Consider the following 14,921-nt stretch of genomic DNA (forward strand, 5'->3'; position numbering starts at 1 on the left):
TTAGGAACCTGACACTTGTGATCTGGAACATCTTTCTATGCTACTTCATTTGTGAGAATAGTTTCCCCGTTTTCAGCAGATAACATTATCACTTATTCATGGGATCAGACTAGGGAGGAATGGATGGCCGGCTTTCCTCGTTATAGCAATTAAAGGGGGTCGTAGTGCTCAGATCTCAGTAGTGTTGAGAGGAACTATTAAACTGAAGTTTCGTCAGCGCTCTCCAAACCTGAATGCTTGGCATTCGATTCCCAGTGACTGCAGAAGTTGGATGCCGCCCTAAAGCTGCCAGGAGAACATGGATATAGCCATAGCCATAGGCTGTATCCATGTTTTCCAGGACTCCCTGCTTCTGCAACCGCGGGGAATCAAATGCCAAGCATTTGGAGAATATTGCTAAACCCGAACAGTTTGACAGGTCCGCTTCTACTACTTCTACTTATATGTATTGGGATTTTAATGGGGTTGAATGAGTAACAGAAAAATATTTCATGCCTTCTGCTTCCCAGTGCTTACTTCTGCTGTTCCAATGTCTCATAAGAAAACCTTTGGATATTGCATGGTTACATCCGCACACAATCACTGGGGCCTACACCCAACCCCCACTTCAGAAACATTGTAATAGCGGAGGTAAGCACCAGGGAGCAGAAGGCATGAATGTTTTTCTGCTCCCCGTACAACCTCTAGGTAAAATTTAAAAACAGTTTCATAGTGACACATCTACTGATCACTAAATGAAAAGTGCAGAAAACTCAAGTGGTTTGCCCCTTCATTGCTGATCAGCTCTGCTTTGCCGTCGTCGGGGACTCAAACAAGCAATCTTGATAGACATATTAGACCCTACTCTTTTCTTTAGGTCACCCCTTGGTTTGCTTCCTTTGGATCAGTAGTTTGTGCAAACTTAAAAAATACAGTAGAGGCAAGGGAATGGAAGAAGATAATAAAGAATTTATATTGACTTGTCTATGTGCCCCCGCAGCACTGTCACAGCCACCACCTCACTCTTATCCTTTGGTATTCAGTTTCTCTCATGTTCCATTGCCATCACAACCTGGCGGGAAGTGCCCAGTGCGCCAGTCAGTGACTGTAGCCGTGTCCCGCCGCAGTCACTGACTGGCTGAGTGGGCATTCTTGAGCCAGGTCTTGACACTGCAGGACTGGGAGCTTCCCGAGTTGTGATGCAGTGCTGTGGGGGCGGGTAAGTATAGATTTTTTATTATCTTTCCTCACCCCCCTGCCAGCACGGTATTTTTAGTTTTTGCCCGAATTCTCCTTTAATAATACTGTATTTATACACATTACAACTCCTCTTAGCCGCACTCCTTTTGCACATTCCTTTAATGTTTTCTGCTGCAATTAGTGTCAGATTTATGATGAATTTTGCCTAATATATTTACACAAATCTTAGGTCTGGGATTTATGTTAGACTATACCCAAAAAATGAAGTCACCGGATTATTCAGTATTATTATTGTGTGCATGTGGCAGGATCCTTAACATACAAAAGGCAGGGGAGCAGTTGTTAAAAAAAAACCCTCAGGAAATGAGGTAAAACCCAAACAATCAGCAAAACTGTGAATTTAACTCCATGTCACCAACTAAATCCTGCGATTCATGAGACTGCACTATCTTGTTTCACCAAAACTAAGCTGTCATGCAATGCACTTATTGTTTAACTTTCCTGAAAAGCCTGTCGTAAAATGCGTTGGTGAAAGCTGGATGAATGTAATAGGTGTTCTTGCTCTGGTTGGCCAGCTTTTCAGTGGCTCAGCTTTAGAGAGTAATCTACCTACAGTGTATAAATTCCTTAAAAATGTATGAAATTGACAAAAAGCTGTAAAAAAATTTGAGAATTTCTTTTTTTCCCAGAGAAGGTTAAAGAAAATGACAGATGTGACCTTATCATTAGCAATTCATTGTACATTCCTTAAGAACCAGTCCCTCAGGGGGTAAAGTCCGAGGGACTCATTGAGTCACCAAAACGGTTAAACAACCAGTGCAATAATCGAGATTCTGATTCCAGTAATAAAAATACTAAAGACTCTGTTCACTATATATTTGACCTATACAGTTTAAGGAGTGTTTTTTATTTTTATTTTTAAGATTGATTGTTTTAAAAAAAATTCTTTTTATGGTTCTAATATAGGAATGTGCAAAGATATGCTGAAAAGTGTACTGCACTGCGTTGTTTAAAACTTTAAAATTCGAACCAAAAAGAGTAAAGATGTGAACCTTTAATCCATCACAGCAGCTGTGGGGATGGAGGCTTGAGGCCTTTTGCGAGTTGTGTGGAAGCGCACATGTTCAGGTGCGCAGAACCTTCCATCACCCTCGTACCGCTGTCCTCGCAACTGCTGTGATGGATTAAAGGTTTACAGAAGAAACTTCAATGAGTGTCGCATCTTTTTTTTTTTTTGGTTAAAAACAAACAACAACAAAAAAAACAGGTTCTAGTACAGAGCCACAATTGCAGCACGAATCTTTATATTTCTATGACAGAGGTCCGTGCGTTGTGGAAAATACAGAAGCACACAATCACGGACTGCATTACAGACGTGTTAATACCTCCAAGTGTCATTTGCAGCAACTTTTTCAGACGTGTTAAAAGTTACTGATCGCATCGGGTCTCACACGGCATCATGATTAGATATCAATCAAATCTGACTCATATGCTTCAAAAGAGTCCAACAAGAATATAAAGACTGTGCTGGGTTGAATCATAGCTCACATCTACTTGAATATCTAATACAATTTTGAAGATTTGCACTCATCTGGCTGCCATTGGATCTTCTCTTCATTGCTATATTGCCATACAGACTATTTTGGTGCTGCTGGACTCTGCAATTTTTGGTATGTCTGCAAATCTCGGCAAGACTTTAAAGAGCACCTGTCACAATGGAGATGCAGTCTGATCTGCAGTTAACATGTTACAGAGCACATTGATATATAGTATATCTCTGTATACTTCTTTTGATGTGCTACATGCCAGAAATATATCTTGAGGTTCCTGGGCCCTTCTGCCATCTTATGTAAAAGAGGCACCAGAAACCAGATGTGACTGCTACTTCTAAGCCGCATTATGTTTCATATGCGCTGCACACATGGTGTAAGTGTAATTCTTATATACCGTAGTACGTAGAATATGGAGTTTTGACACACTGCAGTCTGCTACCTCTATAGACAATTATACTATATTATTGCTATTACCCATTGCTTAGACATGATATAACATACAGATCTTGCTTTCTTGCTTTATTCAATGTGTTCCCAGGATACTAACAGATTAGTCCTAATATGAAGCCTATAGTAAACACGGCTGGTTTATTTCGGACACTGGCTTGCTGTGAAAACAGGGCAGGAATTCCTGTGAAGCCCTATCTGTATGGCCCGATCAGTTCACATTCCTGACTTCTTTATGGTCAGCTACCATTGCCTTTGTTATGGAGCGGAGGGGAGATTCCCATTCTAGAGTGATCCTGCATTCCACACCAGAAATAGGCCAAGGCCTAAGATTCCCAACAAAGCAAACGTGATTGAGCTCTAAAGTAAAAGCTTTAACTGAATCCCAATAAATTTCAAGATTATTAAGGATTTTTTAAATCTCCTAAAAAAGTTCAAATAGTTTTTCTTCAGTTGGAACCAAAAGATGTAATACTACTTGTCTAGCATGAGATGACTACATGATGGCAAATGCACAGATATCCTTGTTTACCCGTAAACCTGATCATACACGGTAGGATGACATGATGTCATGTAAACCACTTCATGGTATGAATCTCATGGGGGTTCATGATAAAGAAGTGAGAGACACAGAGTGATGTTGCACATTATGGCATGCAAGTTGTTTTCCCCAGCGTTTCTGAAACGCCCAGTTCACATGGCCCCATTAGATAGTCATACACGTCCCCAAAATGGTATATCAACCAGAGATGACTTGCTTGTGTACCAGGTGCAAAGATTAACCCTTCTTACCGCTATCTGTTGTACTGATTCCCATATACGTCTCTGCGTCATGTCAAGCACCATCTTCGCTCCAAACTCAGGATATCAATAGTCTTAAGGAAACTTGCCGAATGTCTGGGTTTGACAACCTTTGTCCGAAACTGAACACTTGACATTTGACTACTAATTTCTGCCAAAATTGGATACCACCATAGAGCCTATGTTTTCCCTGGACTCTCTAGGGCTGCATCCAACTTCTCCATCCAGCAGAAGTCAAATGCTGAGTGTTCGGGTTCGAACGAATGTTGCTAAAACCGAACTTTTGACAAGTTTGTTCAACACTAGTTATCAGCAGTACTCAAACTTAGTGGGTGGTTGGAAGCACAAAATCGATTCGATGAAGGCTCTGTGGCCAGCTATTTGTTCTCATTGAGGTTCCATCATTTAGACTGTTCATAAACTAGCTAGTACGCACTGTGTGTGTTTTAGGCCAGCTTCAAACGTTCCGCAGCTAAATCTGTTGCGATACCCGGTATGGTATATCAACCAGAGATGTCTTCCTTGTGTACCAGGTGCAAATATTAGCCCTTCTTACCGCTATCTGTTGTACCCAGTACTGTCGTTCTCTATGGCTTTAGATCCTCGATTTTTTATTCCACTGCCACTTAACCCACCGATGCCGGGCTAATACGTTACCTTCCCACGCCCCTGCTTGCTTCTGTGGCTCCCTGGCATCCCGCTTATCAGAGCTCTGCCCCACTGCACCCACCAATTTACAGGGGGGGAATGTCAGAGAGCCAGAAGCCAAAGAAGCAAGCAGGGGTGTGGGAAGGTAACGTATTAGCCTGGCAGTGGTGGGTTAAGCGGGAAGCTACATTTTTGCATTGGAATTAGGATGTAAAGCCATAGAAAAAGACTGTACTAGATATCGCATCACATTTCGCTTCTGAACTCGCAATGTAAAATCCACTGCGATGTGATACGTGTGAAACTGGCTTCACAGCAGATTCCCATGCTGTCATGGTCCAATTTTGTTTGCGTCAACTTATCTCACTTGAAAAAACAGCATAGCCAGCCCACTGCAATTTGAATATTCATGTTGTTTTGTTGTGAAGTGGCTGCATGGCACACTACAGCTTAGTGTGAACCTAGCCTTAAGGGAGAATGGCTAATTAGTCATCACAAACAGCTGATCACTGAGCATAGGTCAACTAGTAAACTAGTACAACTGACTGGATACTGAGGGGCCATATACACACTTTCAGGTTTTTGATTAAAATTATTAAAAGGCGTAGTGCAGCGCTAAGAAATTATTCACAAAATAACACAGATTACAAAGTTATACAACTTTGTAATGTATATTATGTATGTGAATAGCCCCCTTCTCGTGTTCCCCGACCCCGCCCGTGGACCCGGAAGTGTAGTGCATTACACATACCTGATACATGTCGACCCCCGTCCGCCATCTTCTGACAGTGATGTAATCTTTGGGAGGCCGGCCGTCCGTCCTGCTCCTGCCGTCCCTAATGCCAGCCACCCCTCTGCCGCGTCATAACTGTGCTCAGCCGCGATTGGCTGAGCATAACTGTGCTCAGCCAATCGCGGCTGAGCATAGTTATGACGCGGCAGAGGGGGAGGGCGGCATGAGGGTCGGCAGGACCGGGTCGGCCGGCCTCCCGAAGATTACATCACTGTCAGAAGACGGCGGACGGGGGTCGAAACGTATCAGGTATGTATAATGCACTACACTTCCAGGTCCACGGTGGGGGAACGCGGGAAGGGGGACATTCACATACATAACATACATTACAAAGTTGTATAACTTTGCAATGTGTGTTATTTTGTGAATAATTTCTTAGCGACACACTACCGCACTAAACACAAAAGGAATAGGTGTGAAGAGAGACTGAAGCCCCTATTACACAGGGCAATGCAGAGGAGCAATCCTCGTTCCCAGCTCGCTGCCGGCGGTATTACACGCGCCGGCTATGAGCAGGTAAGAGCCGGGGGGAGGGGGGAAAGAGGAGCAAGCGAGCTCTGACAGCATGTACCATGTAATAGGGGTAATCCCATGTAATAGGGGCTTTATTCGTTTGCCTTTCAACATGTTGACGACAGACAATCAGCCGACATCATTCATGTCGGCTGATAGTTGCCTTCTATTACACAAGACGATTATTGGCCGTAACAACTGTTATCTGCCAAACACAGCCAATAATCATTTCGTGTAATATAGGGCCTTGAGAGGCGGAGAGAAAGGGATTGTATTCTAAAGCTTTGTATTCAATTAAAAACCTGAACATGTGAACACACTCTAAAGATTGGAGAATTAGGAAAGAATGAGACCATGTTCACACATCCGTAGGGCTGCCATAGTTGCTACAGACAACACTGGTTGTTCATCTGTGTGCAATTGCATGGACCCATTTATTGGTGACTGCAACTACAATCCCTACTAGGACCTGTCAGTATTTTTTTTGCATCACAGATTCCAGCCCTGTTACACCTACGAATGTTTTAAAGGGGCCAATCAATTTAATGGGCCAATCAAATGAATTGCAGACAGAAATTACAGATGCGAGACCTAAGGCTACATTCACATGTTCTGTAAGTTTATCTGTAATTGGGTATCACCAATTACAGACAATTTTAGGGCCCATTGATTTCTATTGGATTGTTCACACTAGTTTCACAGATTCGTAATCCGTTTTATGGCTCTGCAAAAATTACTGATGAGCTCTAGTCCGGACCATACGGCTGCATTCACACGTCCGTAGATTTTGCAGACCTACGGACGGAGAATGCATGCAATGGATTGGATTACACTCCTTTCCCGCCTGTGAAGTCCACAAATTTGCGGATGTTTGAATGCCCCTTAGGCTATGTTCCCTCACAGTATTTTTGCTCAGTATTTTGCAACCAAAACTAGGAGTGGATAGAAAACACAGAAAGGCTATCCTCCACACTGTTGAAATTTAGTGGATGGCCATCAATTACCGGCAAATAATGTCTGTTATTTCAAAACAACGACCATTGTTTTAAAATAACGGCAATTATTTGCCATTAAATGGCGGCCATCCACTAAATTTCAACAGTGAGTGAACATAGCGTTTATATGTTTTCAATCCACTCCTGGTTTTGGTTGCAAAATACTGATCAAATATACTATGTGAGAACATAGCCTAAGTCTTGTTTTTAGCATTTATTTTAAGTTTTAGCTTCTGTTCCCCCCACACACTATCCACAAAGTCTTTAATGAGTAACATAAAAGGAACAGAAAATTAGTTAAATGCTTGTGACGTGGTTAAATTGAAGGGGGGGGGGGGGTAAAAAAAAAAGGACATGTTCCCAAAAGCAGTGTGTGCGCACATACAATTTTTTTCATAATTTTGTTTAATATTGAAAAATATCATTCAATTGATACATATCCTAATATTGTGTTCTCATGGCCATGCTTGTAAAAAGAGTATCTAAAATAACATTGCCATCCAGCAACAACATTTGGATCTGAAAACTGTCAGGCCACTAAATGGCACCTTGGGTAACATGAATCAACTGAGCTTCACATTACTAGGTATTGACGGTCCTGGGACCTCTCCTGTACTCAGATTGTAATGCAAAGCAATGCAACAGATGGATTATTGCCCCTTACAGTCTGATTACCTGAGCAGCAATATAAGCGAATAAGTACATGCTAATACCCCTAACCTATTGTTCAACAAAAAATTTGCAAGCCATTGACAATGAAAGGGGGGGGGGATTCCCATGATGCCCTGGAATGTGGCAGTAGGAACATTTATTACAGCAATAAATCCATAAAAATCGTTGACTTGTCCACCAAATAGGAAGTCGAGGCATTCCATAACCAATGATAATAGCCAGGAAAGAGTCTAGAGTCCTACTAGGAGAAGTGTCAAGGTCTTTCCTGGTCACCATTCAATACATTAATAATACATGACTCTTCAAGTTCACAGGTCAGGGCCCCTGCATGCCTTCCCAGTACAGATATAAAGATTTCCCATAGGATCCCAACTCCAAGATCTGGTTACATCTCTGTAAATGTAGCCATGTGTATATAGACAGGTGAGCAAACACCTCCGGCACAGCCTCACATTGGGCTAAGTGCACCTTTCATCATAAACCCTTTAAGAGTTTGCTGATCAGGATCTGTCTAGTCTCTAGAGATCTTATCCCAGCCATAGTCCTTACTTTCTCAGAATTTACCTGTCCTGTTAAACAGGATCCTGAGTGTAAAATACATCCCCGGGATCGCCTAATGGCCCTATTCCACGGGCCGTTTTAGAGGAGCAAACGAGCGCTATTCGCGCTCGTTTGCTCCTCGTTCGCCGCTCGCTGCCGCCGCTATTCAACGCGGCTGCAGCGAGCGGGTGAGTGCGGGAGGGGCGGCGGGGAGCTGCGGGGGGGCTGCCCGGGGATCGCTGATCGTCCGGGCAGCCCATAGGATATAGCAGCGTCTGCTGCCGATGCTCCTATTCAGCGGAGCGACGGCAGCAGATCGCTGCTATATCAGTCGCTTGTTTTTCAACATGTTGAAAAACAAGCGACTGCAACGATCAGCCGACATGAACGATGTCGGCTGATCGTTGCACTCTATTCCACGGAACGATTATCGTCCGTAGCGGTCGATATCGTCCGAAAATGAATGATAATCGTTCCGTGGAATAGGGCCATAACAAAAGTGCCCCCTTAACAAAAGAAAACTCTGTTTTGGGCTGAAATGCAAAACTAAAAAGTCTCAACCATGACTTGTTGCTCCTATCCCCGGGGACAGACAGCAAACCTGCCCCATAACCCTTTCACTGCTGTCACAAGCCTGGGGGAAGGGGTGGGAAACATTACTATTTAGAAGGTAAGAAAGTGAAATTTGCCCAGGCAAGTCCCCAAAGTCTGAACACAATGAAAACTTTTTTTTGACTGCAGAGGGGAACTCCTAGTATGGTGCATGCAAGAGATATAGGGTCTAACATGTGCTACATAGTTATATCATTACCTGAGATAGTGGCTCCTGTTGGGGCTGATGGTGATATATAATAATCCAAGGATGACTAGATGGGTAGGATGCTGGAGGATGAATGGTGCTAGCTGTGCCAGTCACACAGTCAGGGCTGAGCAGCTCTGTGCACACAGTCAGCAGGCAGCAAAGTTACTACTGGAGTGAGGAGGAGGAGGATGGTCTGGGACAGAGGTGGAGACACTAGGGTGGAGCTGTGTGTGTGTTGGATTAGTCCTCCAGCTCTCTCTTTAGTCCATGCTCTCCACCCACAGGGCATGGATTGTTACTTTTGTCTGCCTTAACTATTTCAGTGCTCGCAGCTACAGCGATTTAGTGAAAAATGACGAGCAGATGCAGAAGGCACAAGAGCGACCTGTAGAATTCCTATATATTACATTCTGCTAGTAACTATTTGTTACGTGTCTGCAGTTTGGAGTGACGCTCTGGACCCACAGTCACTGTGTTAGCTTACATTCAGGACCGTGCGTAATGTCTGTAATCATCCACAATTCTCAAAAAATGTCTCCATATTGCTTCCATAATCCGTATTTTTTGCAAATCAGCAAAGACGGGGAAGGAGATGATAGTTAAATAAGTGGGAACGGTTTAAAATTTTTTAAGGATTTGCAGACGTTATGGACGTTTGTTCTGTAAAAAATTACTGATCCGCATAGACTTCTATAGGACAATCTGTGCCGTAATTACAGTCTGTACTAGAGCTTGTCAGTCATTTTTGTGGCAGCAATTTTTGCGGATCCCTAATGGGATTACACAGACAGATTTATCTGACAGATTTTTGAAGCCAAAGCCAGGAATGGATTTGAAAAGAGGAGAAATCTTAAGGTTCTATTCCACGGAACTCTTTTGAACGATTATCGTTCATAAAATCGTTCAAACGACCGCTCGTTAACGATATTCGTTCTGTGGAATAGCTGTAAACGAGCGAACGACAACAGCGAAATCATTGTTGAGTCGTTCACTATTTTTTTTCAACATGTTGAAAAAAAATTGTTGGTCTTTCAATTCGCTAATCTTTTCATTGAATAAAAAATCTTTCAGTCGTTCTTGAAATGTCTACCTACATTTCCCCACGTTTTAAATGACCATGTAACGATGTAACGAAAAAATCGTTACACTACAGATATCGTTCATGTTCCCACTCGTATAATGTGTTATAGTTCGCTTAAAAAAATCGTTAAGTGCTCGTTAACGAGCTGTCGTTGGAGCAAGTCTATGAATGATAATCGTCCCGTGAAATAGGGCTATTAGTCTTTCCTTAATGACCTGTAGAGATGAGCGAACCTGGAGCATGCCCGAGTCGATCCGAACCCGAACTTTCGGCATTTGATTAGCGGTGGCTGCTGAACTTGGATAAAGCCCTAAGGCTATGTGGAAAACATGGATATAGTCATTGGCTGTATCCATGTTTTCCAGACAACCTTAGAGCTTTATCCAAGTTCAGCAGCCACCGCTAATCAAATACCGAACGTTCGGGTTCGGATCAACTCGAACCCGAACCCGGTTCGCTCATCTCTAATGACCTGTTCTCTGTTTATAGTCTGTTCCTGGCTTTGGCTTAAAAAATCTGTCAGATAAATCTCTCTGTCTAAACACACCATGTTCACACTACGTATTTTTACAATAAACAGAGGCTGTTGTTGCAGATAGCAAGAACGTCCGCTGTTTACTGACATTGTGGCATTACATTAGATTGTATGGAACAACGGCTGTAATGTATACACACTGTATACACTATGGTTGTTGTTCTCTGCGGCTGCACAAAATAACTGACAGGTCTATTCAGTGAACAGTGGCCGTTCAAAATGGCCTGTGCACACAATGTTAAGTACGGCTCCTGGCCATACATTACATTGTGCTCTATGGCTAATTGGAGTGCGGGTAACTTGATTAAAATTAAGTAGTGTTCACCCGTCCCATAATGCAGTATCGGCTGGGTGAACATCTGAGGCATAGGCCGTTGTTTGACAAGTTCAGCATCTGAACATGGCATAAGACTACAGATAATGTGAACAACTCAATTGAGATCAACGTGCCCTAAATCTGTCCATAATTGCGGATCCACAATTACAGACAAACACATGTAAACTGTGAATGTACCCTCAGGCTATGTTCACACACAGTATTTCTGCGCAGTATTTTACAACCAAAACCAGGAGTGGATGAAAACACAGTTAGGGTATAAACCCACACACCGTATAAGCAGCGTATTTACTGCTGCGATACGCAGCAAATACGCAGCAAACACGCAGCAAATACGCAGCAAAAACGCAGCAGATTATATCTAAATAACTGAACACAGCATCAAATCTGTACCAACAAACCTGCTGCGTATTTGCTGCGTATTTGTTGCGTATCTGCTGTGTATACGGTGTGTGGGTTTGTACCCTTAGGCTCTATTCACACACTGTTGAAATTTAGTGAATGGTGGTTGTTTAAAAATGACGTCAGTTACTTACCGTTATATGGTGGCCATCCACTTAATTTCAATTTTGGTTGCAAAATACTGACCAAAATACTGAGCAAAAATACTGTGTGGAAACAAGGCCTTAGGGATCATACTGTATGAAAAAGGTGAGGAAAGTGCTGAAAAAATTTAAGATGTTTTGCAAGAAGCCATCACATGCAAAACATTCATCAGGTTAGGCTGGGGCTCCTCTATATCCTTGTGTTTGCTCTCCAGGGCTCGCAGGTATTTGCTTTGTCATTATTTGGTGATAGTATTTTACTCTGGAGACAAATCAACTTGGGCTATATGAATTAGCAATATCTACACCAGGGTAACAGTTTGATACCACCTACATTTGTCTTCATTTCTACCAGCTGTGGGGCATTCCAGTAGGAATTATCAGCCAATACAATATAGCAAGCTTACTTATGCTGTAGGGAGTATGGTACAAGGGGAGATCTCCTGGCGGAGTAGTTCACAGTCTCTGGCTGTGCAGAAGGACTGGTCACTCATATGCTGTATCTGCCCAACAGATAACCTTCTTTTGCTAATGCCTAATGACAGAGGTCAGCAACAGAGGAGGAAGCAGCATACACATAACTTCTTGTTGGCTTCTCATGTGTCACTTTCTGGCAGGGGAGCAGTAAGGGGAATGTCTTTTTTTTCTACTTTCAATCGAGAGAGAGAGAGAGAGAGAGAGAGAGAGAGAGAGAGAGAGAGATTGAGTTGAGCCAGCCTAATGGTCAAAGGGTGTGTTCACACTATGGAATTCTCGCAGATAACATCCTGCAGATTCTGCCAATTGCCCCCGTGTGCTCTCACTTGACTCTCTGCCTGTGCCATAGACTCTAATCTATGCTCGAGCAGATTCCGCTGTGACTGCTGGAGAGGATGATGGCAGAAAGATGCTCAGTGTCCCTCAGTGTCCCCCTTCCATCATCCTCTTCAGCAGTCAGGTCGTGACATCACCATTTTATCCAGGAAGTGAAGCCTTGATGCAGTAGTAAGTGCAGGGAAAAAAAGCACTTTATAAGCATTTCCCGTAATAAGTGTATATTGGTGATTTGTATAACTTTTGGGGGGCAATACAATAATTTAAAGGGGTTATCCAGCGCTACAAAAACATGGCCACTTTTCCCCCTACTGTTGTCTCCAGTTCAGGTGCAGTTTGCAATTAAGCTCCATTTACTTCAATGGAACTGAGTTTCAAAACCCCACCCAAACTGGAGACAACAGTAGGGGGAAAGTAGCCATGTTTTTGTAGCGTTGGATAACCCCTTTAATAAAAATTTTCACTTCTCCTTTAAACTTTTATTATGGAATGGGATTTTTTTTATTAATACAATTTTTTTTTCCTTTTTATTATAACTTAAAGTCCTGGAGGACTTCTATGCTAACTACACTAATCTCTCATAGAGATCAATGCAGTACATACAGTGTGTACTGCATTGGTCTATGAAATCAGTGCTCCATTACTATGGGCTACTGGAGCCCATAACAATGGAATGCTGAGTCGAGATCAGCATCAATGTGGCGCTGACTGCCAGCCTGGCCATAAGCACGGATTGCCCCTCTGCAATCACATTGCGTGGGGGGTTGCATGGGCGATTCGTTCACTGAGTGAGGCTCCTGTGACATCACAATTGTGTTTCTGTCAGGTATGCTCCTGTGACATAAAGGTTATTGTGACATTACAACTAGAATCTAGCCAGGTTATCAGTTATGACATAATAAGTGGGTTTCAAACAATAAAATGTTGTGAAATCACAGCTAATTTCAGAACTGCATCCAGTTCTTGCAGAATTGCCTTTCTTCATCCCTGGTTTTACTTATGTTACGTAATAACTGGAACCTCTTAGCAGATTTATGTGCCCTTTTTAATCAATATGGAAAATACCAAAAGAATAGGTATTTCTCCCCATCATCCAGCTTCACCTCCTGGATGTAACTTGCTTAAGTGTCTTATATTGTAAACAGGAACTCATTTGGACAATAAGCCATGTACTTTCGATCCAGGAAGGGAAGTGGTGTCAGCATTTCCCCAGGGCAGAAGTGTAATATCTGGATATTTACTAAGGCTTCCTCTTTCTCATTGCTCCTTTTCCGTTTCCTTTTTTTCAAGGTCACGGAAACTTAATATGCAACATTCCAACATTTACACAAAATGTGACCAGGGAAAAAAAGAACCATAACGGACCAGTCATTGAATCCCATTTCCTTATATTAGGATACCGCCATATTATGATTCATACAACCTTCATATCAGACATAATAGGGAACCCATAGAAGTACCTATACCCACTATACCATAACTGTACCGTTACATACAAATCTGACAAAAATAGTTATGCACCAAATTATTAGCACATAAAGAGGTATTTCTCCAAACATTGCAAACGGAGGCCGTACAGATAGATGAGCTTATGCTGCTTTTACACGGAACGATTATCGTTCGAATTTTCGCAATAACGATCGCATTTGAGCGTTAATCGTTCCGTGTAAACACAGTGAACGATCAAGCGGCAATCGAAAAATTGTTCATTTTGATCTTTCAACATTTTCTCAAATCGTCGTTCGTTGTTCGCTAAAAATTTGCCGATCGCTTCGTGTAAACAGTCTTTCAAAGATTCACCCTATGTAAAAGATGGGCTTAAGCGATCTTAAAAACGATCGCAATAACGATTTTTCTTACAAATTTTCTAACAATTTTTCTAATGATTTATTTGTCTAAACTCTGATCGTTATAAAAACCAAATCGTTGCTACAAAATCTTTAAACGATCAATTGGGTGAATTATCGCTTCGTGTAAACGGACCATTAGACTAAAGTGTTATGTACACAGCAGAACTACTATGGCGCTATTGGCTCTCTGTTTCCATAGGAGAAAAAAAGTGTTATTAGGGAGGATGTACTAGGTCCAGAAAAAGCAGGTGATTTCAGTGGCACAACCCTATCTGGTCCTGTTCAGCCCGCAGTAAGTGAGAACATTCATGGACAGAGGTTAAAATAATAAAAAATAATTTCTTTTTTAGGCCCCTACACACATTCGGTAAATTTATCGAGCTTTTTCATCAGGAAATCGAGATAATTTTCCAGACCCATAGGGTTCTATTGGACACAGATACCCTTAAGGATTTTTTTTGATGGGTGTCTGCCAGAAAATAGCTCTGGAAAATAAAGGGCATGTCCTATATTTGTCCGTAATTCCGACACAGGTGCCCCATGGAACCCTATGGGAAAATTTTAAATTCTGGTCAGCTTTGCATGCACATCCAATATCAGTCTGTAATTTCAGATACATTACATGGTGGCTTGGGCCAGTGCTGCTGGGTACTGATGCTGGCCCTTTAACTGTATGTGCTGCTAAACAGGAGTGCATACAGATAATTTTGCACCTGTGATTGACAGGGCAAGGAGCCATTGGCTCCCGACCCTGTTAATGACTCGTGTCGCTGGAGGCAACATTATACAGCTAGCCACAAAAGGCTGCTACCTCCTC

At 42.4% G+C, this 14,921-nt stretch overlaps 1 protein-coding gene across 1 annotated transcript in view; it reads right to left on the reverse strand.

The window, feature by feature from the left end:
- PRAG1 (PEAK1 related, kinase-activating pseudokinase 1) overlaps window positions 1-9,101 on the reverse strand; it is a 32,415-nt gene extending 23,314 nt beyond the window's left edge. Inside the window, exon 1 of the mRNA XM_069978055.1 lies at window positions 8,953-9,101. The gene's annotated coding sequence lies outside the window, so the exon portion shown is untranslated. The remainder of the gene's footprint in view (window positions 1-8,952) is intronic.
- Between the last annotated feature and the right edge of the window lie 5,820 nt (window positions 9,102-14,921).

The sequence above is a fragment of the Dendropsophus ebraccatus genome, chromosome 7 (assembly GCF_027789765.1).
Source record: "Dendropsophus ebraccatus isolate aDenEbr1 chromosome 7, aDenEbr1.pat, whole genome shotgun sequence".
Lineage (NCBI taxonomy): Eukaryota > Metazoa > Chordata > Amphibia > Anura > Hylidae > Dendropsophus > Dendropsophus ebraccatus.